Genomic DNA, 22449 nt, shown 5'->3' on the forward strand with positions numbered 1-22449 from the left:
GACCCTGCAGACTATCGAGGAATTATCCCTGTTAATCGCATGACCGGTTTTAAGCCAATGATCGGGAATGCCAATGTTAACTAATCCTCTTCAAATGGCATATTTGTGCTTAGAGCATCTTACCTTTAGTTACTTAGAGGTCTGCCCAATATAAATCATTATTACATTCTTTACAAAGAATACTGTATACAATATTGTTTGAAATTGGAGGGCTATTCTTGATTAGTTTTTCCTCAAAATATTATTATATTTAAATACTACATTAATATCAATAGTTTTCAAAATGGGTACAGCAGGAATGAAATTAGGATGAAATAGTATACAGACACTATTCTGATATTCTTTGTTGACACCAATTGGGTTATAATACGTCGTTTTTGCTTTATTTTTACAAAGTTCCCAAATATATGGAGGGTAACATAATGAATCTCTAGATTTGTCAATAATTTTAAATTCATCTTCTAAAATATCCGGACTACAAATTCTAAGAGCTCTGAGATACAAGGTTAGAGTAAAAATGAATATATGACAAGTTATTTGTGGGTTTCTTATATACTTTAAAACTAAAAGAGGTGTTATTTCTAATAACTAAGACCTCCAAAAATGGTATACAATTATTTTCTTAATATTCTATTGTGAATTTTATGTATGGTACAAGATTATTAATTGTATGCAGGAAATCATGAATATTTACATCATCTTTTAAAATGTAAAAAGCAATTGTCTACATATCGTAACCCAAAATATCTTTGAAAATTAATTTCTTGGAATAAGTCTAACTTTACAAGGGTGGTGAAAGAGGGTCACCCATGGCCATACCAAATATCTGTTCATAAAAATGAGCATTGGAAGTGAATTTATAATTTTTTTATACAAAGGGATACCAAATTAATAATAGCATTAGTAGGTAATCCTAGATTATGAATCCAAATGTTGTGATAAATATTGAAGTAAGCCTTCAATAGGAACTTTAGTGAATAAAGATGTTGCATCAAAATTGGTTAATTTGTCAGTGCTGGATAAATCAATATGGGAGAGTCCAGCACAGATACAATATTGTATACAGTATTCCTAGTGGAGAATGTAATAAGATTTATATTGGGCACGCCTCTAAGGAACTAAAGGTAGCAGTGTGCGACTAGGCCTACAGGATCATCGGCACGGATGTTGTCATGGTAGTCGCTTTATAGTGGAGAAACATATTTTAAAGAAAAGAAAAATGTATCTTTCTCGAGTAGGTCTGCAGCAAGGAGGCATTCCCGCACGTGTTTGGGGTGTCTGTTCTCATGATCGTTCGAGAATACTCCAGCACGTGGTCGACTCTAGCGACACAACGCTTTGGATATGACGTAACATTTCGTCCAGTGTCTTGTGAAAAGTTCTTGGGATGGAAACGTTCACTGGTTAGCTCCGTTCTTTTAGCCTTGCCCCGAGATCGACGTGTATATATATATATATATTATATATATATATATATATATCTATATAAAACTATATATATATATATATATATATACTATATAAAGGACCCTGAGGAAGTGAAAAGAGGAGAGAAGAGAAGAAGGAAGGGACTAAGGATAAGAGAGGAAAAGTAGGAGACAGGGAAGAAGACGCACGAGAGAGAGAGTGGGACCGGAAACGAGAAAGTAAAGTTCTTAGTCGGAGAAGAGAGAGAGAGAGAGAGAAGAGAGAGAGAGAGAGAGAGATCCCAACAACAAGTAAACCCTTTCAGAAAAGAAACGTCCTGCAAGTGGTTTTGAGAAGTAACCTGCCCTTCAAGTTTCAAGACTAAGTCATTCCTTCCTGCGTGCGAAGATAAGAAGCCCATCTGGAGCTTTTATTGTCCCCTCGCGAAGCACTTGTATCAAGCACCGATCTCAACAGCTGTAAAACTGGCCAACAAATATTTCATTGCTGCACTGTTCCCCCTTTTCACATATAGTCAGATTTAATTTTGCTATGTAAATAGGAGAAACCATTCTGCATTTATCTTTGTGAATGAGCTTGTAAATAAACTTGTGTCCTGATTGAGTTTCTTTCTATATTCGTATCCAATGTTTCAATTGTTGGTGTTGAATCATTTTTGTTTATTGTAATAAAGAACCTGATCGGATCCCGATCCGTAACAGATGTCCAGGCCACTTGTAGAAGGAGCCCAACCTTCATTAAGACAATATTACAGGAGAGCATCTTGTCACTGGCTAGCAGCTAGCTCTCCCATCAGCGACTCCAGCAACCAACAACCACGGTCTAGGTATATTAGGTCTGACGACGCGCAGGCTACCTAGCTCGCAGTAAGGGACATGACGTCAGGCGAAAGATTCTTTCCTTGTGAGCCAGGTATATATAGGCATATGTTTTGTCAATAATGAAAAGAAAGCTGAAACTTTTACAGTAGAAGACATTCTAGCCGTAATATCTTGTGATTAAATGATAATCGCAAAACACTGGAATTATGATAAAGGGACATATAGATTAAATAAACCTTATGGAAAGGTTCAGATTATCTATCATGCTGAGGGGTCTGACTGCTAAATGGAAACAAGCCATATTTTATGATTTCACCAAATCATGTGTCCTTTAGATGGTGATGTGGAAGTAGAGAATGCAGGCTACCCAGTAACTGCATATTATGTTCTTGATCTAGTGCCGAATAATCATAAATTATGGCAGGCTTTTGAGATAGACTCAATAAAGCAAGTTGCAATAAAAAAAACCATGTCATGATAGGGAAATACTCGTATTTCCCGATGCCCCACATACAAAACTGACAAGAAATCATTTTATAACCAGAGGGGTTTGTTTTGATTTCTGATTCTTGTATGAGGGAAAGTCAAGTAAGGCACGCACAGAATATGGTCTATCAGCTCACAAGATTAGGCGTGATCTGGAAGGTTACTGTGAAATTTATCTCTTTTACAAATTTCTGTTTTGATATACTAGAAATGACCAACGACTTTCTTATTTCATGTAGATGTCTGGTCAATTGTCCCTTACTCCTTTGGGGATGCAAATCCTACCAGGTAGCTGGAAAGGAAATCACAGACGGCAACACTGACTTTAAAGTAAGCATTTAACAATGGCAAAGTAATTTACACTTGAAAGGCCAAGGTCAAAAGGGTTGGAGAAGACGTGTGGCTCGAGCCAGTTAGCGAGGGGATAGAGCCCAGGTGGGTAAGGAAAAGGTGTGAAGTACTCCCTCGCAATTTCGCGAATGACTTCGGAACGCTTCTCAAAGGCGTTAGGATTTCTACTTAATTAAGCTTGTGGGGCAAATCCTCTAAAATGACTTCTGGGAGTTGACGTCTAAATTACTTTATTCTCAACACTTGTAGGAAAATGTGATGACCCAAAGGAACTGGCTTTGAAAAGAACACGGGACATGTTCTACTTACTTTCTGTACTTATTCAACATTCTTTAGCTGTTTCCTTGTTTTAAGATTTAATGATAATTGTCGGCAAACTCACAAAGTAACGTTTGTAAATAGTTATATATATATATATATATATATATATATATATATATATATATAACATATATATATATATAATATATGTATATATATATGTATATATATATATATATATATATATATATATATATATATATATATATATATATATATATATATATAGAGGGACTTTCCTATCACATATGACACCAGACACCTTCCTCCAGTTGTTCCAACCACACTGAATTCGGTTGTTAATTTCCTCTTCCATGTTACCCTCATTCCTCATTGTTAATCACTGAGCCAAGGTATTTGAATTTATGAACCCTTTTGATGTTTCCTCCGCCTAATTTGATTGCTGTTTGCTGGTCACCATCCAATTCGGTTGTCATATATTCTGTCTTTTTCCTGCTTATTCTTAAACCTCTACTCTCCAAGGCATATCTCCATCTTTCAAGTTTCCCCTCCAGTTCTTCCCTGTTCTCGGCTACCAAGACTATATCATCTGCATAGAGCAGACACCATTGTGGCTCCTCCCTGACATCCTCTGTTAACAAATCCAAGACGATGTTAAAGAGAAGTGGGCTTAGAGCAGATCCCTGATGTAGCCCGACTTCAACTTGGAAATTTTCTTTTCTTCCAACTGTAGATCTGACGCTGGTCTTACATTTCTATACATCTCCCTGATCATTCTGACATACTTCTCCATCACTCCTCTATCCCTGAGATCTCCATATATCCTGTCGTGGTACTCTGTCATATGCCTTCTCAAGGTCTATAAAGGCCATATGCAAGACCTTTTGCTTCTCTCTGTACTTTTCCATAATTTGTCTCAGAGCAAAAATACCATCCACAGTACTAAGACCCTTCATGAATCCTAATTGCTGTCTACCGATGAAAACTTGCTGCCATAATCTTTCATCCATAATTCTTTCAAATACCTTCAGTGTATGTGACATGAGCTTTATTCCTCGGTAATTTTCACAACATTGTATGTCCCCTTTCTCTTTGAATATTGGGATTAATATACTTTCTATCCATTTTTCGGTTATCGTCTCACTTTCCATAATCTTTTTCATTAACGGCTTTACTATTTTTCATCTTTCCCAGTGCCTGTCTCCTCTTAGAAATCTTTCATTTTCTTCATTCAATAAGGCCTCAAAATATTCTTCCCATCTCCTTATTATGTCTCTCTCATTTCTCAGTATATTTCCATCCTTATCCTTAATCTGTCTTATGTGTGTTATATCCTTGGTATTCTTATTTCTCATGTGTGCTACTTTAAAGATCTTTCCTTGTCCTTCCTTGGTATCTAGCTCTTTGTAAAGCTGATCATATGCTCTATCCTTAGCAATTGCTACAGTTTTCTTTGCTAATTTATTTGCTTCCTTATAGGCCATCCAGTCCTCTTCCATTTGGGTCCCCTCCCACCTTTTCTTCGCTTCTCTCTTTTGCTTTGTTGCATCCTTCACTTCTTCGCTGAATCACCACGTTTCCTTATTTTCGAACATCTTGCCACTACTCTCACCCAATATTTCTCTAGAAACCCTCAGTATTATTTCCATCGTTCTGTTCCACCATTCATCAACATCCCCAATTTCATGAGTTAGTTCCTCTAATACTTTTTCTTTAAACTGCCTACAAAGTTCAATCTCTTTCAGCTTAAACCATTTAATCCTTTTTGGCCCCTGCATTTTTTTTCTTCCTTATTTGTTCAATTTCCATAACCAAGTCCATCACTACCAAACGATGTTGCACACTCACATGGTCTCCTGGTATGACCTTACAATCTTTTACCTCGCGTAAATCTTTCCTCTTATACATCAAGTAATCTATCTGGCTGGACCTTCTGCCGCTTTTGTACGTAACTAGATGTTCTTGCCGCTTGGTGAAAAAAGTGTTTGCCAGTACCATATCCTTGGACACAGCAAAATCAATAATTCTCTCACCCTCTGCGTTTCTTTCATCATAGCCATACCCACCATGTATACGGCTGATCACATGGTTATTTTGGCCTACGTGCCCATTCAGATCTCCCCCGACAAGGCATCTTTCATCTGATGGTACCTTTTTCATTTCCTCCTCTAAGTCCGACCAGATGTGATCTTTCTCTTCATCTGAGCATCTTATCTTGGGTGCATATGCACTAAAGATGTTAACAGTGCAATTTTCAACCATCATCCTGACCCAAATAATCCTATCATTTCTTCTATTTACTTCAACGATTTCCTTCTTCATTTCACTTGACAGAATTATTCCAACACCATTCCTGCCTTCTTTATTTGCTCCGCTATAGAACATCTTATACCCCTCCCCAAGTTCCCTCGCTTTGTTACCTTTTCCCTCTTGATTTGAGACTGCCTTGACGAAGTTATGCATTTTCAGCTGACTGCTGAAAATGCATAGCGGGCAAGAGGGCTTTCGAACTGGGAGAAATATCTCCCAGTTCGAATCCAAAAGTCTCAATTTTCCTCTTACTTAAATTTGTTTCCTCTCTTCTACTATCTTTAACTCAGTTGCTCAACCTAGCTGTCCCCCCCTTCTTCACTAAAACCTTCTTATGGGTTGGGCAGGGGCTGGGCTCTTGCGCATTGGCTCTTTCTTGATCCAAATGGCAGAGACTGTAGAGGTTTGGTCCGCCTCTCGAGTATGTTTGGACCCTGAGGATGTTGATATGATTTCATAGCAATATCCATCGGGGCGGAACTACCTATGGGGGACTTGCCTGCGGAATCCGGGGAGGTATAGTCTCTACGGTAGGACTCTCGGCATTCTTTCCGGTGTGCCCTCTATTGTAACATGAATGGGGATGATTGCATTCTAGTTATGCCCTCAGTCCTATCAAGCGGTTTTGCTTACACTTGAGCCACTCATGTTATGGTAGAGCTATCCCTTCGGGGTAGGGTTAGGGAGTGGACATATGGGAGTCAGTCTCTGCTGAGTTCTTTGGTGAGAGAGGGGTTGATGGGGGGGGGGCCTGGTTTTCTGCCTGATTTGCAGTAGGTTTTTCAAATTTCTGCTTAAGGATTAATGAATAACGACCCTATGATAAACCCTCCCCCGACAATGCGACCTCCTGACACTACCCTCCTCTTCGACCTCTGGCACGGACAAGGACAATCCTATAGAAAATTCAATTGTACAGAAGACGACCCATGGCAAGACCTTGGATGTGGCTATGGAAAGTTCTAGTAGTGGTGAGAGAATCCTTTATGTTGATTCTCTCTCCTCAGATTTAAATTGTGTTGTGCATTTATGGAAATGTTTTGGAAGATATGGTGAAATTAAAGTTATTAAGTATTGTGAAACTGAAGATTTTGCATATTGGAGGGTTTGGATTGAGTTTACTACTCATAAGAATGCCATGAATGCTTTTTTCAAGTGTTCACATAAGGAAAAATTAAAGTGTGTATTAATACATAAAATGCCCCAGAATATTGAAGTAGATTCCTTTTATCCAGCTAGAGTCAGTCAGGAAACTTCAGATGGGAAACGTAAGGTGAGGACAACCCTCTACCTGCCAGTGGCTGATTGTTTCAACAAATCAGACTTTTGTAATCTTTTCCACTTCAGGAAACATTTAAGAACATTGGGTAGGAGCAATGACAACTCAGATATTACTAGATTGGAAAGAACAGTTTTTTGGTCCATGCAAAGTCTTATAGACAAGGCCACATGATCTCTAAACTGAAAAATACTAATATGATAAAAGAGGTCAAACCACACTATAGTTTTAGTTATGCTAAGGGAGTGGTTTTTTAGTCAAGACCTATATGAACTGTCTGACGAGGAATTGCTGGAAATGTGTGATGATAAAGTGTGGAAGATTTTCAAGGTTCCAAGGTCAGAATGATTATTTTCACTTTCACTAATGATGAAGTTCCTGATTATGTATATGTTGACAAGGAGAGATTTCATGTTCGACCTTTTAAGCATAGACAATCCAATGCTTCATGTTTTTGGATATGGCCACTCGTCAAAGGTGTGTACTCGAAACCAGTTATGTGCTGCCTGCTCTTTACAAAAGCATGAAGGCGAATGTTCTAATCCAATATTATGTATAAATTGTAAGGGAAATCATAATGCAAGGCATAAGGAATGTGAGTCAATTAAAAAAGAAGTGGCAGCCATAGAGAAAAGCTCATGCTGAACATCTAAGTATTGGCCTGGCAAAAAGACTTTTGTTCCCAAGACCTCAATATAGTGATGTAGTGAAAATTGGAAAATTGAATAAAAATGATCAAACTAGGATGCCAACTTCAAAGCCAAAGCTTCAGCTATCCCCTTCTGAGCTCGAAGTACGTTCAGCATCTCCGCCTTCACCCAAGAAGGCCCCTTTGTCCCCTCCCGCTGGGCCTCCTCTGGCTTCTGGGAGGTCTCTCGGGCTTCTGATGTAGAAGCCTCACAGGCAGCTTCACTGCCTGATCTGGGTATGTCCCAGAATGACACCTTGATCAGTGCACCTCATAAGGCTCAGGTGCACGCTGCAGAGACGGTGCCTCTTAGAAATAAGAGACCCCGCACTCCTTCATCATCTCCACCTATATCCCCACACCATAGTAGGGTTCCCAAGAGAGGAAATAGCAGGTCTCTTGAGGATCTGCCAAGTTCTTCTATGAAACCAAGACCAAGTCTTTCCAGACCAGCCCAATCCAAGTCCAAAAAGTAAAAAAAAAAAAAATCTTATCTTTACTCAAAAGAATCCAAAATAGTAAACATATAAAATATTCAATAAATATGAAAACCCAAACTTACCCTAATTTGGTTCGCATATTACCAGGTTCACGAAACAATTGATTTTTCAAGGTATTCTTTTTTCTGTTCAATAAATCGAGAAATTGCGTTGTGTTTAAATATACGTCTTAAATTACCATATTTTGTGATCGTATCAACCCATTATTTAACCAGGAATAGATATACTTATTACTAACCTTTAAACCATTGTGTCATTTCCTATACGCCATCGATCCGAAGAATAGCCTTATTCATTTACAAATGCCTGTCAGTAACAATATCTATCGTGCATGCATGCACCCTTCAATATGATCACCTAAAACACTTATAAATTCTTAGACTTAGCTGGTAATACATGATGATATTATTTCTCTGAAGTTGTGTTGATTTCTTTACCCCCCTCGCATGTTGAGCTACCGTAAGGCGACGATGACCTTCACACTTAAACAACTAAACCGGTACTGCCGGACTCTTGACTCAAATCAGTCGGAGACGACTGACGATCCACGCATGCTGCCGACCCGCATTCACCAACGACAATACTTAACTACTTGTTAAAGATTACTTAGGGTTAAACCACCACTTAACGTATTTAACCCTTCAAAACACTTAATATAAAGAAATATTATACTATAACTACCAATTCCACACAATATATATATAATAATCTACGCATCTTGCACTGCATAATGTTTACAATATTTCTCTTACAAACTAAAGATAAATGATTGTTTACTGGTCTTTATACACTATCGTGATTCCATCTCGAGTTCACGATACACTCCCAGCAAACAAAAGCAATATTTACAGTTATAATTGTCCTGCTTGAATGAGGGCTCTTCTGGCCTCAGTAGCCGCCTGTGCCGTTTTCCTGTTCGGTCGGGTGCTTTTATCATCAGTTTTCTCAGATATGACAACATCAGTCTCTTGCCATAATTCTAAAGGATATAGCTTGACAACAGGTCTCATCACTTGACCTTGTGGGGTTTTTAAAGTAACCACGCGCAAGACATCATCCGGTCCCACATGTAATTTGACAATTTGACCGAGTTTCCAACGACTTCTTGGTCCTTCATCGTGTAATCAACACAACATCTCCCATTTTGGGCCAAGATTCGTGTCTGATTCCCACCCGATGAGTTTCTCGAGAGAAGTTAAATATTCTCTCTCCCACCTTTTCCACAGGTCATCACATTTTTTTGTAATGTACACAAATCGCTTTCCAACATCCTTATTTTTCTCATACAGAGGGTCCTAGCTCATCTTTCCTTTATATGACTTCCCTAGGGAAAGATCTCAATCTACGTCCTAAAATCAAATGATTGGGCGTCAGAATATCCAACTGATCTAATTCTCCCGGTGTATAACTTAAGGGTCTGTCATTAATAATTGCTTCAAGTTCAGTCACAACACAGGAAAGTTCACCAAAACTGAGAAAGGCCTGACCTATTACCTTTTTCAGACATGTTTTCAGAAGACCAATCAATCTTTCCCATATAGCTCCCAAACCAGGTGGCTCTGGCTGGTATGAACTTCCATTTACATTCTATAGCATTTAGGTATTCTTGTACTAAGGAACTTTCTGCCATGTTTTTCAAATAATCTGAAGCCGATACAAAGGTAGTAGCATTGTCACTTAGCATTAAAGAAGGAAATCCCCGACGGCTACAAAACTTTCGGACACCATAAGAAACGAATCGCAGGACAGATCTTTTACTAATTCGATATGAATTCCTCTAGTTAACTGGACAAGTAAACAACACAATATAAGCCTTTTCAGGATTTTGATGTTTCTCCTTGGTTAACAACGCTCCTGTACAATCTACCCCTGTAACGCTAAAGGGTTGTTTTCTCTGCACCCGAAATTCTGGCAATGGTGGAGCAATATTCACACGGTAGGGTCTCCCCTATGTTTTCTTACAAATTATACAATGATGTATTACACTTTTGGCTAATTGGCGAAGCTGTGGGACCCAGTATTCCTGTCTCACACTTGCTACAGTTGCATTACTCCCACCCATGTGAGCTTGTAAACAGTGATGCTCCCTTACTATCAATTTTGTGAGAAAACAACCTTTTGGCAGTAAGATTGGGAATTTTATTTCTGCCGCCTGTGCGACATGTTCCAATCTTCCTCTGCATCTCATAATACCTTCTTCCAAGAGATTCAATTGTATTAATAAGGTCAATTTTGAAAACTTTATCCCCCTTTTCCAAAGCTTTATATTCTTTCGGAAAGTATTCCTTTTGTAAGAGGATAATCATTTTATTTTAGCCTTTTGAAGTTCTTCCAGCGTTAAACTTCCAGTTTTCTACAGCCAGTTGATTTACAATTGTCAATAAATCGTATTATCCAAGCTATAGTTCTACAAAATTTATCCACTCTACTAAATCTTTCCAGTTCAGCAGATGGATTTTTTCACTTTTCCCTACAAGATGGACCTGAATAACTTCATCCTGTGATTGTGTTTCTTTCACCCATGTCCTGTCAATAGGATAGGTGTGGTTTTCTGATTTTAACCAGGGAGGTCCCTCCCACCAAAAGGAGTTATTTCTTACTTCTTCTGTCCTTTTTCCTCTAGTAATCCAGTCACTAGGGTTTTCTGAAGATGGAACGTAAGAAAAGACAATCCCTGTAGTTATAGAGTTAATTTCCACTACTCTATTTTTCACAAATACTGGCAAATTATTCTTTGTCACTAACCATCCCAGGGCAACTTTACTATCCAGCACCAAATTATTATTTTCTCAAATTTATTTTCTTCAAAAGTTTCAACTATAAATTTACACAATCTTGCACCTAACAACAAAGCCATTAATTCCAATTTAGGTACAGGTCAACTCTTTAATGGGTGCTTAACTTCATACCCTTTGCCATAATCAGAGACGAAGTTTTACCACTTGCTCGATAGGCACACAACCATAAGCTGTTATGCTAGCATCACAGAACATGTGGAGGTAATCCGCTTTCTCCAGATTAGTGCTTCTGGGGAAGGAAATACTGAGACTTTTCTCTAAGTCTTTGGACAACTCATTCCACTGTTCTAATAAAGGAACTGACAATAATTCATCCCATTTCAACTGTTGTTTCACAAATCCTGTAAGAATACTCTAGCTCGTACTGTAATAGGGATAAGCACTCCTAAAGGATCATAAATTTGGGCAATTGCACTTAGAATTTCACGTTTTGTTTGACCGGTCTTAAGATGATTAGGTGTTATTGTTAATTTATCACTAGAGATGTTCCAGTTTAGGCCTAAAACTTTATAGGTTTGTTTCTCTTTTGATCTTATACGATAAGCATCCGCGATAGTATTCAAAAGATCACTATTACTAGTCCATTCCTTTAAATACAAGTGCGCCTGAGCAAAGATTTTGTTTGCACCAAAAAATAAACTTATCAATTCATCTTCACTGTTGGAGGTAAATTGAAGGTTGTCCACATATAATCCCCTCTTCATTCATATCACCACTATCTTAGTACAGCTTGAATCTTCTCTAACAGCTGCCAGATGTGATTTAATAGTGGCATTCAAAAGAAACGGAGAACACGTAGCACCGAACAACACCACCCTAAACCTATATATGATTAATTCGCTATTTGGATCCATTGGGTCTTTTAACCATAGAAACCGTGTGTAATCGCGGTCTTCTTCTCTCAATTGCACCATAAGAAATGCTTTTTCTATATCACTAATACAAGCGTAGTTGTTGGTCCTGAACTGCAATAAGACTTTGAGCAAATCTGTCGTAATATGTGGTCCAGTCCCACAGACAGTCGTTAAGGCTCAATCCATTTTTGCCTTGTCTCCAAGAACAATCGAACACTATTCTAATTGAGTGGTGACACTATCTTTCCTTACACCATGATGTGCTAGATAGTGACAATTTTCAACCGAATTGTTTTTATCTACCCTTTCAATGAACCCCCTATCCTCCTGATCCTTCAGGATTTTTTGATAGTGGTTCAGGTAGGCTTCATCTTTCTGAAATTTTGCACATTGTTGTTTAACCCGGCCCAACGCCATGCCAAAGTTGGATGGGAGCCTCGGCTTATTAGACTTCCATGGTAAGGCCACAACATATTGCTTCTCCATTTCAGAATATACAATGGTATTTTCAAAGTCTTCTAGAACCTTTCTGTCATGTTCTTTCAATTCATTGCAGTCAATAACCTACTTTATCTAGATTCCACAAAATATCCAAATCATTCTTACATCATCAAATTTATGAGTAGCTTCAATTACTTCCTCTTTAGTTGCTAGCTTTAACACAGTTACTTGGGGTTTTCCTGTACTGGGGGAGCATTACAGGACCCTGTTACAACATATCCAAATATGGTAGGTAACAATATCAATTTTCCAACCTTTCTAAATCCGGGGTGTAAAATGTTATAGACATTATCAACACCTACCAAAATATCAATGGGTGCTTGCTTGTCCACCAGGTAGATCAAAATCTTTGTCCGCTAGACCAATCTTGGTTTTACACAAAGTTTTCAAATTTCGTTAACATTGAATTTCTTAGCATACTCTGGTAATTCATCTACCACAATACAATCCATAATAATCAATCTACCCTTATAAGGAATAGAAACACTCACCGTTTCATATTCGTTCACAGGTTTGCTTGTCAAATAACCCCTTAAGGCAATTTTCTCCGTGCCTTTAGATCTATACTGTAGATCCTGAAGTGCTGACCTCTAATAAAGGTTCGTTCTGCACTGTGTCTAACAATCCCGAAGAAGTACCAAGTGTCTTCCTTTGCCCTTTAACACAATTGTGGCTGTTGGCAAAATAGACTTCAGTTTGGATTTTTGACCCTGATCACTTACGGAAAGTGGTTCCAATTTGCACACCATTATTAGATTTATTGCTGACTTAATTGTTGATTTACTTGCTGGTTTATTTGGTTCGCTGGTTTGTTGTTTATCACACAATACACGATGATGTTTTAATCTACATCCGTTTCCACAAATTTGTCTTTCACAATCTACACTAAAGTGCTTATTTGACACACACACAAAGCACAAATCGTAAAAACCCGAGACGACTCAATTTCTTATCCCTACTGGCATAGGTTTTACACTGTGTCCACCAGTGTTCACCTTCACACAATGCACATTTTCTTGTTTGTTGAGAACTAAATTTATTAACAGTTCCTTCACTCTTAGGTCTAACCGATTGTGATTGATTCACTGTGAATGTAGATACTGTTGATAAAGTTCCAGGTTTATTTACATCTGTTGAGACGAAAGAGCCTAGATTGTGAATTTCTTCCTCTAGATATTTTTTAAATGTGTCAAACACCAGCCAATCATCTCCACATCTGCGTTTCACAGTTTCACTTACACTCTTAGGCAACTTACCATATAGCAAAATGGTGTAAAGCTCGTTCAACTCCAAGTTTTCACTCTCCAAAGATCTTATAGAGCATTCAAATTTGCTCTGAATGTTTTGTAATGATTCTGAATTAGCAGATGGAGGCTCAATTTCTAATAATCTTCTTACCAGAACTCTTTTAATTTCATCCTTCTTCCCATAAGTGGCTTGGAGAAGAGATATAGCTTGTGAATAGTTCGCAGCTTCCAACTTAAATCCTGAAATCAATTTTAGAGCATCTCCTGTAAGTAAACTTTGCAGATATGAAAATTTCTGAATCGGCTCTAAGTCCACTCGTTGGTGTACCGACACATTGTACAATTCCCAGAAGGAATTCCACTCCAACACATCTCCATTGTAATGTGGGAGATCCAATTTTGGCAATCTAACATTAGTCTTCGGTGTGGTCGGAGGATTTCCAGGAGAACCGCTTCCTGACATCGCTGTGATGGCATTGATCAACTTATACCAATGTTCTCCAATTACTACTTCATATTCTGCTTGTTCTTCCACCTCATTCATTCGATCTTCTTCAGTGGTTAAAGCCAATATCTTTTCATTCAGGTCTTGCACAATCTTCATTTGTTTTATGAATAAATCCTTGATTGAAGACAATGTATTGACATTACCTGCGGCAATAGCAGAGTCTATCTTATTTATCCATTTGGTGATCACACCCTTGTAACCCCCTCGTGACCTCACCAAAGCTTCTCTTTCTGCCATTTTTCCAATGATAATTATCAAACCAGCTAAAACCAACAAACCTTTCCAGACTTTCAACAATTTCATCCAACAACTGTTTATACAAAATACAAATATTCAACAATTTCAGCAAATTTTAATTTAATATATATATATAACCACCCCATTAAATGCAATTAATCAACACACTTCAAGAGAAATTCACTTCAGAACTTATCACAATAATTATATACAGCTTATAATTAATGCAATGCAAGATGCGTAGTCCCTCATCCCCACCCCACTTGGTCCACTTGTGTTATTACCATTCTCCTGAATCAGCATCACTGCTGACTCTTTCATATATCTTTTTTGCTAGTGTTTCAGAGGCTTCTTGAGTCAAATGAACTCCATCATTGCCTAGATCCTCTTCAGTAAGACCATTACCAATGACTATAACTGATTGACTTACGTAACCTTTGGTTCAACCTATTTCGACCTTTTCGATATTCATCATAGGTTACATATCTCAGGGTTGTGCGGGGTTTCTACAGTGACGATATAGACTATCTTGACTCCATCCACATTGGAGATATCATTTACTAGTCCTATGTATTATTTCGAATATCACTTGTTGATTCAGCATCTTCACTATCTAGATCATTACTTCCTATAAAAAGTACAACTGCCTCTGCTTCCACTCCCCTTTACTTCTTCAGATGAGATATCATAACAAGTAGCACCACCTTTTGAGCGTGTTATAAAATGAAGGTTTTCCTCTTCTTCATTTATTTCATCAAAGGCCATTTTTCCATTTTTCTTACCTGAGAATGTCCTAGATCAGCACTATGCGTTTTTTTTTCCTCACTTTCATTATCTGATATGTTTCAGACATTCCTACGTCTGATGTTTCTATGTCCAACATTGTTAATAATTCACCAAACTGTTCACTAATGGAGAAAAATAGACCAAGCAAGGGTGTAGGAAGGAACTACCTTATAATTACTTAATGCATTATGTTCATTATTTTCAACAGCACAACTAGATTAAATTCCCACAAAATTTTCGTTTAATAAACTTCAACTTAGCTGCTCGGTCATTAACAAGATGGCCGCCAGTGCGACTACGTTATTACTTAATTAATGCGAGACTAGCTTAACCCAACAATGATTGCCCGATCATTGACAAAATGGTCGCCAGTGCGACAATATTATCAATGTCGACGCAACTCACTAATACACAACTCGAAAATTTCCTTTCTTAACTATTAACGAATTACTAAAATTCAACAACTTTCCAAAATTATTATTTCAATAAAAATCACAACTAATGAAAATCAATTTTCATACTTAAATGTTCTCAATTAGTGGCAACGATTAACACTGATCAATTCAAATGTACATGGCATATATGATTTTCAATCACTTAAAAGTTCATTTTTTTTCCAAAAGTTTCAACCTTCGTCGTTGTAAAGGGTTTTGATAGCCTTTTTTAAACATTTATGAAAGCTAAAGAGAACGAAATTACTAATTTAAATTTCACACTCGTGATTTCCTACTACGATCGATAAATACAATTAATCAAATAGAGTGCAATTACAAAAGGGAACGATAATATCTTACTCAACAATTTTCCCCATATGATTTACGGCATAAAGTTTTCTAAATTGCCAATACCATCCTAGCCATAACAACCCGACGCAACGAACACTTTCTCTCGAAGCGCAATACTGGTAAAACACCTATTAGCCTATAAACACCAATATCAAAGTTAAAATATATGCGTTATCAATCAGTTACCAATTATCAATCATCACCCACAAAAATAATCAATCCTGGTCACGGCACCATTTATATCTTTACTCAAAAGAATCCAAAATAGTAAACATATAAAATATTCAATAAATATGAAAACCCAAACTTACCCTAAATAAATTTGGTTCGCATATTACCAGGTTCACGAACAAGATTTTATTTTCAAGGATTCTTTTCTGTTCAATAAATCGAGAAATTACGTTGTGTTTAAATATACGTCTTAAATTACCATATTTTGTGATCGTATCAACCCATTATTTAACCAGGAATAGATATACTTATTACTAACCTTTAAACCATTGTGTCATTTCCTATACCACGATCCGAAGAATAGCCTTATTCATTTACAAATGCCTGTCAGTAACAATATCTATCGTGCATGCATGCCCTTTTCAAGTATTATCACCTAAAACACTTATAAATTCTTAGACTTAGCTGTAATACATGATGATATTATTTCTCTGAAGTTGTGTTGATTTCTTTACCCCCCTCGCATGTTGAGCTACCGTAAGGCGACGATGACCTTCACACTTAAACAACTAAACCGGTACTGCCGGACTCTTGACTCAAATCAGTCGGAGACGACTGACGATCCACGCATGCGCGACCCGCATTCACCAACGACAATACTTAACTACTTGTTAAAGATTACTTAGGGTTAAACCACCACTTAACGTATTTAACCCTTCAAAACACTTAATATAAAGAAATATTATACTATAACTACCAATTCCACACAATATATATATAATAATCTACGCATCTTGCACTGCATAATGTTTACAATATTTCTCTTACAAACTAAAGATAAATGATTGTTTACTGGTCTTTATACACTATCGTGATTCCATCTCGAGTCACGATAAATCTAATAGTAAATAATGGCTCTATGTCAGTGGAACATACGAGGTTTCCATTCAAACAGAGAACCAGTCCGGGTCCTTTTCAAGGAGCATAATTTAGCTGCCCTTTGTTTGCAAGAGACTAAACTTGGTAATGTTTTTCTCCTAACTGTGGACAGAAACTTTATTTTTCACAGATCTCCACCACCTGTAGGTGACCGTTCCTCATGGTGGTACATGTATTATTGCGGCCAAGTCATTACCACAAAAAGTTATCAAATTAGACTCCATACTGCAAGCTTGTGCAACACAGATTTTCATCAATAAATGGGTCACTCTGTGCTCTCTTTATCTAGAACCTGGCCTAGAAACTCGATTGGTGGACAGAGCTGGCAATCCAAGACAATTAGAGGTTGAAGATTTGCAATCACTTTTAGACCAACTACCTCAGCCTTTCATTCTGATGGGGAATTTTAATGCAAAACATACTTTGTGGGGGGAAGGTAGGTGTGATCACCGTGGACTTATAATTGAAAGATTAATAGATTGCAATGATGTAGTTTTAATGAACAACGGTTCTCCTACAAGGTTTGATGTAGCCCATAACTCTAGTTCAGCAATTGATCTTACAATATGTTCGTCGTCATTACGATTAGATTATAAGTGGTCCAGTGGATGAAAATCTCTATTGAAGCGACCACTATCCCATCCATCTTAAGTAGTACAAAATCATACCCTTCCCATCTTTACCCAAGTGGAAGATAAAGGAGGCAGATTGGCAGCTGTATGAAAAAATCTACCCAAGTCAATCGTAAGGCCAATGAATTTCCTTGCCCCTCAGCTGCCTACGAATATCTTGCTAGTATAATGATTGGAGGGGCAATGATGTCAATTCCTAAAACATCAGGGAAACCCCGTCGTCCCACTGGTACCTTGGTGGAATAGTAAATGTGCCTTGAGTAGGAAAATTGCAAGAGCCAGTTACAAGCGATATCGAAGGCGTCCTGTCTTAGTTAATAGAATAATATACAAGAGAAACCTCGCCAAACAAAAAGCAAGTCTTTAAAGAAGCAAGGAGGGAATCCTTCATCAGTACATATCAGAATTAAAGTATAACTCGCCACTTTCTCTGGTTTGGGATAGAATCCGTAAATACTAGGGAAATTTTCCCCTTCCCCTTTACCGATTTTGAAAATCAACTTGGTAGTTATATCGGATGCAAGAGAGGTGGCAGAGGCTTTTGCTCGGCACTTTTCCAGCATTTCAAGCCCCAGTCACTACTCCCCTGAATTTCGCAATATTAGAAACATGACTATAGTTAATCCGCCTGTTTGTTCTAACTCTGAGGCATATAACTTTCCATTTAGTATTGTCGAAATTCGAATATGCCTTATCTTTGTCCTCTCCAACATCCACCTGGAGAAAGATGATATTATTTATGCCATGATTTCTCATTTACCTCTGGAGTCAAAAAAATTCTTTGTCGATGTTTTAAATGAATTCTGGTGCTCAGGGACTTCATACAAGTTGTGGAAAAACTCTGTCATAGTTCCTTTTTTCAAACCCGGAAAGGACCCTAGTCATCCCAAAAGTTATAGGCCTATTGCTCTTACCAGCTGTGTCTTCAAGATTTACGAACGAATGGTGAATTTTCGTCTGATATGGTTATTAGAAACAAAGAGCCTGTTGTCGAAGAGGCAATTTGGCTTCCGCAAGAATCGTAGTACTTTGGATCCCTTATTATGTCTCACACGTGAGATTCAGAATGCTTTTGCTGTCCAAAATCAAACCATTGCAGTGTTCTTTGATTCTGGAAAAAGCGTTTGATACTACCTGGAGGGCAGGTATTTTAATGCAGCTGTTGAATGGCGTATTTGGTGGCAATATGTTTAATTTTGCCAAAGACTTCCTGTCTGACCGGTACCTTAAAGTTAGAATTGGGTCTACCTTCTCATCAGAGTATCTTCAGGAAGAAGGCATTCCACAGGGGAGTGTGCTTAGTCCAACCTTTATTTTTTAATATTGCCATTAACGGTTTACTTGAACATCTCCCTGTTGGAGTAACTGGTCAAGCATTCGCGGATGATATTGTTATTTTGTGTAGTAGAGCTACTGCAGTTGAAGCTTGTACTAAAATTCAGATTGCAATTAATGCTGCTACTACCTGGGCTAATAGTAAAGGTTTCAAATTTTCTGCTGAGAAAACTAAAGCTATACGTTTTTTTAGAACGTAGAAGGGAAGAGATTCCAACCTTATTTTTAGAAGGTTCTATTTTGTTGTATGAAGATGAAGTCAAATATTTAGGAATTATTTTTGACAAAAAATTGACTTTTGCTGAACATATAAATGAGACTGCAGTTAATGTTAAACAACGGTGCAATATTCTTAAAGTTTGTTAGTAACCTGAATTTTGGAGCTGACCGTACTACTTTATTAAGAATTTATCAGGCCCTATGCTTGAGTAAGATTGATTATGGATCTCAGATTTATGGCTCGGCATGTAAGACCTTGTTAGGCAAGCTGGATGTAGTACACAATATGGCATTGCGTATTTGTACAGGTGCTTTTAAAACTTCTCCTGTTGAGAGCCTTTATGTAGATTCTGGTTTTCCTCCTCTCTTCATTCGGAGGGAGGAACAGGGTCTCCGATATTTGTCACGAGCACTAACCTCTCAGTCTAATCCAAATTTTAAGTATATAAAACATCCTGTTGACAGAGCACCAACTAAACCTACATTACCTAAGCCCCTTGAAGTTAGATTAAACATCAGTGCGAGAGAGGTAGGCCTTATTCCTCCACTGGTTATGGAAACAACATTTTCTAAATTCCCTCCATGGTGTAGGCCTCCTTTAGATATTTGCCAAATTAGAGACAACAAAAAGATCAGCTCAAGTGTTCAGCTTAAAGTTAGCTTCTTGGCCCATATTTCTGAGCATAGTAACTCGATTGCTGTATATACAGATGGGTCAAAATCAGCAAATGGAGTTGGATGTTCTGTCATCATCGGTGAGAGAACAATTAAAAAAAGCCTCCCTATTAACTTCTCAATTTTTAATGCTGAGATTTATGCTATTTTTAGTGTTTTTAAATTTATTTTTAGTACAGGTAGCACTGGGGACTCATATATTATTTATTGTGATTCCCAGAGTTCTCTATCTGCACTACAGAAGTTGATGCCATCTAATCAACTCATTCAAGAGGTGCAGGATTGGCTGGTCCTCCTGCATTCTCGAAAACACATCAGTGTGAAGAATTTTGTTGGGTTCCCTCGCATGTGGGAATTCGTGGTAATGAGCTGGCTGATACAGCCGCTAAGCAGGCAGCTTCCTCCCGGGCTTCCCACTCTGTGAGGGTTCCCTGTGAAGATTTTAAACTTTTTTTTATTAAATCATTTTGTAGGACTAAGTGGCAAAATCACTGGTCCAACTTGAATAGTAATTTAAAGCTGAAATTGATCAGACCTTCTGTTCATCCCTGGTCCCCTTCTGTTGGGATGGATAGAAGATCTAGTATAGTTTTAACACGCCTGCGTATAGGGCATACTTTTTTAACTCACCGGTATCTTTTAACTAGTGGAGCAGAGAGGCAGGTTCCTCAATGCTCCAATTGTAATGTTGGCATTACAGTGAGGCATATATTTGTTGACTGTCCTCTTTATTTTAATCATAGACGTCGGTTTGGTTTCACCAACAAACCTTTGTCAGATATTTTAGGAGAGGGTGCTCCCACAGAGGAGATTTTTAAATTTCTTAAGGAAATCCATTTGTTTTATGATATTTAATTGAGTATTTTAATTTGAATTTGGTTTTAATCATTTGATTTAATTATATAAGTGTATCTTCTATTAGTAAATATATCCCGTTGATATGTATGCGCTGAATGGCCTTTGGCTCCGGCGCGTGGCAAATGGCCACAAATTTTATAAATTCAATTTGTTACCTTTCCATCTTGTCTCCTGTACACAGAGAATATCTACTCGTCTTGTTTTCATAAGGTCAGCTATTGCCCGCCCTCTTCCTGTCACACTAGCCGAAATGAAAATTCCTTGTAGGGGCTGCTAAAATTCCTTGATTTTCCTCGACAGCCAGTTAATTTTCCTTGATTTCTTCCTTGACTAATTTTAGACATTCACATACAGAAAAAAATAATAGTAGAATACACTAACTAATTTCAAGCACTTACAGTAAATTTCACAGAACAATTGGGGATAAATAAAAAAAATCTAAATACATCTTATTACGTTTACTCTCAGAAACAAAATACATGGGTAACCAATTTAAATTCAGAAAACATGAAAAAGAAAAAAAAATCATGCAGCTGCCCTTTCTCTCACATGCAACTAATTATAATATTTTTTTTTTGGTGGGGGGGGTTGACAATATGAAACCTATACAGATTTCTATCACTTACACTCTGGAATATAACTGAAATTACTCAAAATATATGTAAATGAAAATAATATATATTAGGAAAAGATTTTAGATTAAGAAATGAGATACTTAAGTGAATCTTTCTGATTCATGATACAAACATAATAGATTCTTGAACAGTGTACTCCAGAATACTTTTCAGATTTTAGCAGTTTAACCATACTAATTACTGGCAAACGGTCGATCTGATTGGAGGAGGAGGAGAGGATAGCAAAAGATAGTCACCAGATTCTTGATATAGCAAACCGTTACTGTTGTTTAAGGGCTTCAAGAAACTGATTTCGTATTTGTTGAGTTTCTTCATCATCTGCATTAGTCTTCATTTTCTTGTGCAGGCTGATCATGGCTTTTGGAGGGTCATAGCTTCCTGTACGAGTTTTTTCCTTGGCCTGCATAGTTAGTTTTGTAGTAAGAAGTCCTATCAGACTTTGTTGCTTGAGAGCTGATCGGTGATCATCTTTTATTAGTAGTAAATGGCTGAACACCCTCTCAACCGATGCATTAGAATACGACGGAAAACGACAAAGAATTGGCTAATGAACTTTCTTAACTCTGGGTATGTATGAGATCCTGTCACATTTTTTTCATAAAATATGACATGCCAGTAATCCATGAAGCTCATGTTGGCACTAAGTTTAGGATTCATAGCTTGCTGTCGCCATTCCAAATCAAGTTCCTGAGCATTAATGTCATCACTCATATATGGGAATCGTGTCACTATGGATGTTAAACTAGGTACACTCAAATTGTAAGCAACTTCAGGGTACAAGCAGGATAAAAAGTCAAAATATTCAATTCCGTCAAATCTTCCTTGAATTTGTTTAACACATTCGACAAGGAAATTTTTGCAATGTGTATAAAACAACACAACCATATTGTGATCTTCTCCCATTTCTGTTGCTATACTCCGAATTGTAGCTGATCCCTTTAATCCAAGATAAACCTTCTTTAAGGGTACATGATATTTTTCATTACTTGGATCAATACGCTTTATATCTGCACCACGCACATAGCTAAGTTCCATAAAATCAGAACACATATTCATAATGAGAGAGGTAAGTTCTTTTCTAAGTTGATGTAACAGAGGCATTTCACTCTGAAATAGCAAATTGA

The 22449-nt window shown here is 37.5% G+C and overlaps 2 protein-coding genes across 2 annotated transcripts in view; one reads left to right on the forward strand and one right to left on the reverse strand.

Annotated features, from left to right (window-relative positions):
* The window catches only part of LOC135198823 (low-density lipoprotein receptor-like), a gene marked incomplete in the record, with an annotated part of 1079059 nt that overhangs the window by 510763 nt on the left and 545847 nt on the right, over positions 1-22449 (forward strand).
* LOC135198424 (uncharacterized) overlaps positions 21893-22449 on the reverse strand; it is a 2053-nt gene continuing 1496 nt past the window's right edge. The window contains exon 2 of the mRNA XM_064225954.1: positions 21893-22449. This exon is cut by the window's right edge and continues 1233 nt beyond it. The gene's annotated coding sequence lies outside the window, so the exon portion shown is untranslated.

The sequence above is a fragment of the Macrobrachium nipponense genome, chromosome 22, assembly GCF_015104395.2.
Source record: "Macrobrachium nipponense isolate FS-2020 chromosome 22, ASM1510439v2, whole genome shotgun sequence".
NCBI classification, from domain to species: domain Eukaryota; kingdom Metazoa; phylum Arthropoda; class Malacostraca; order Decapoda; family Palaemonidae; genus Macrobrachium; species Macrobrachium nipponense.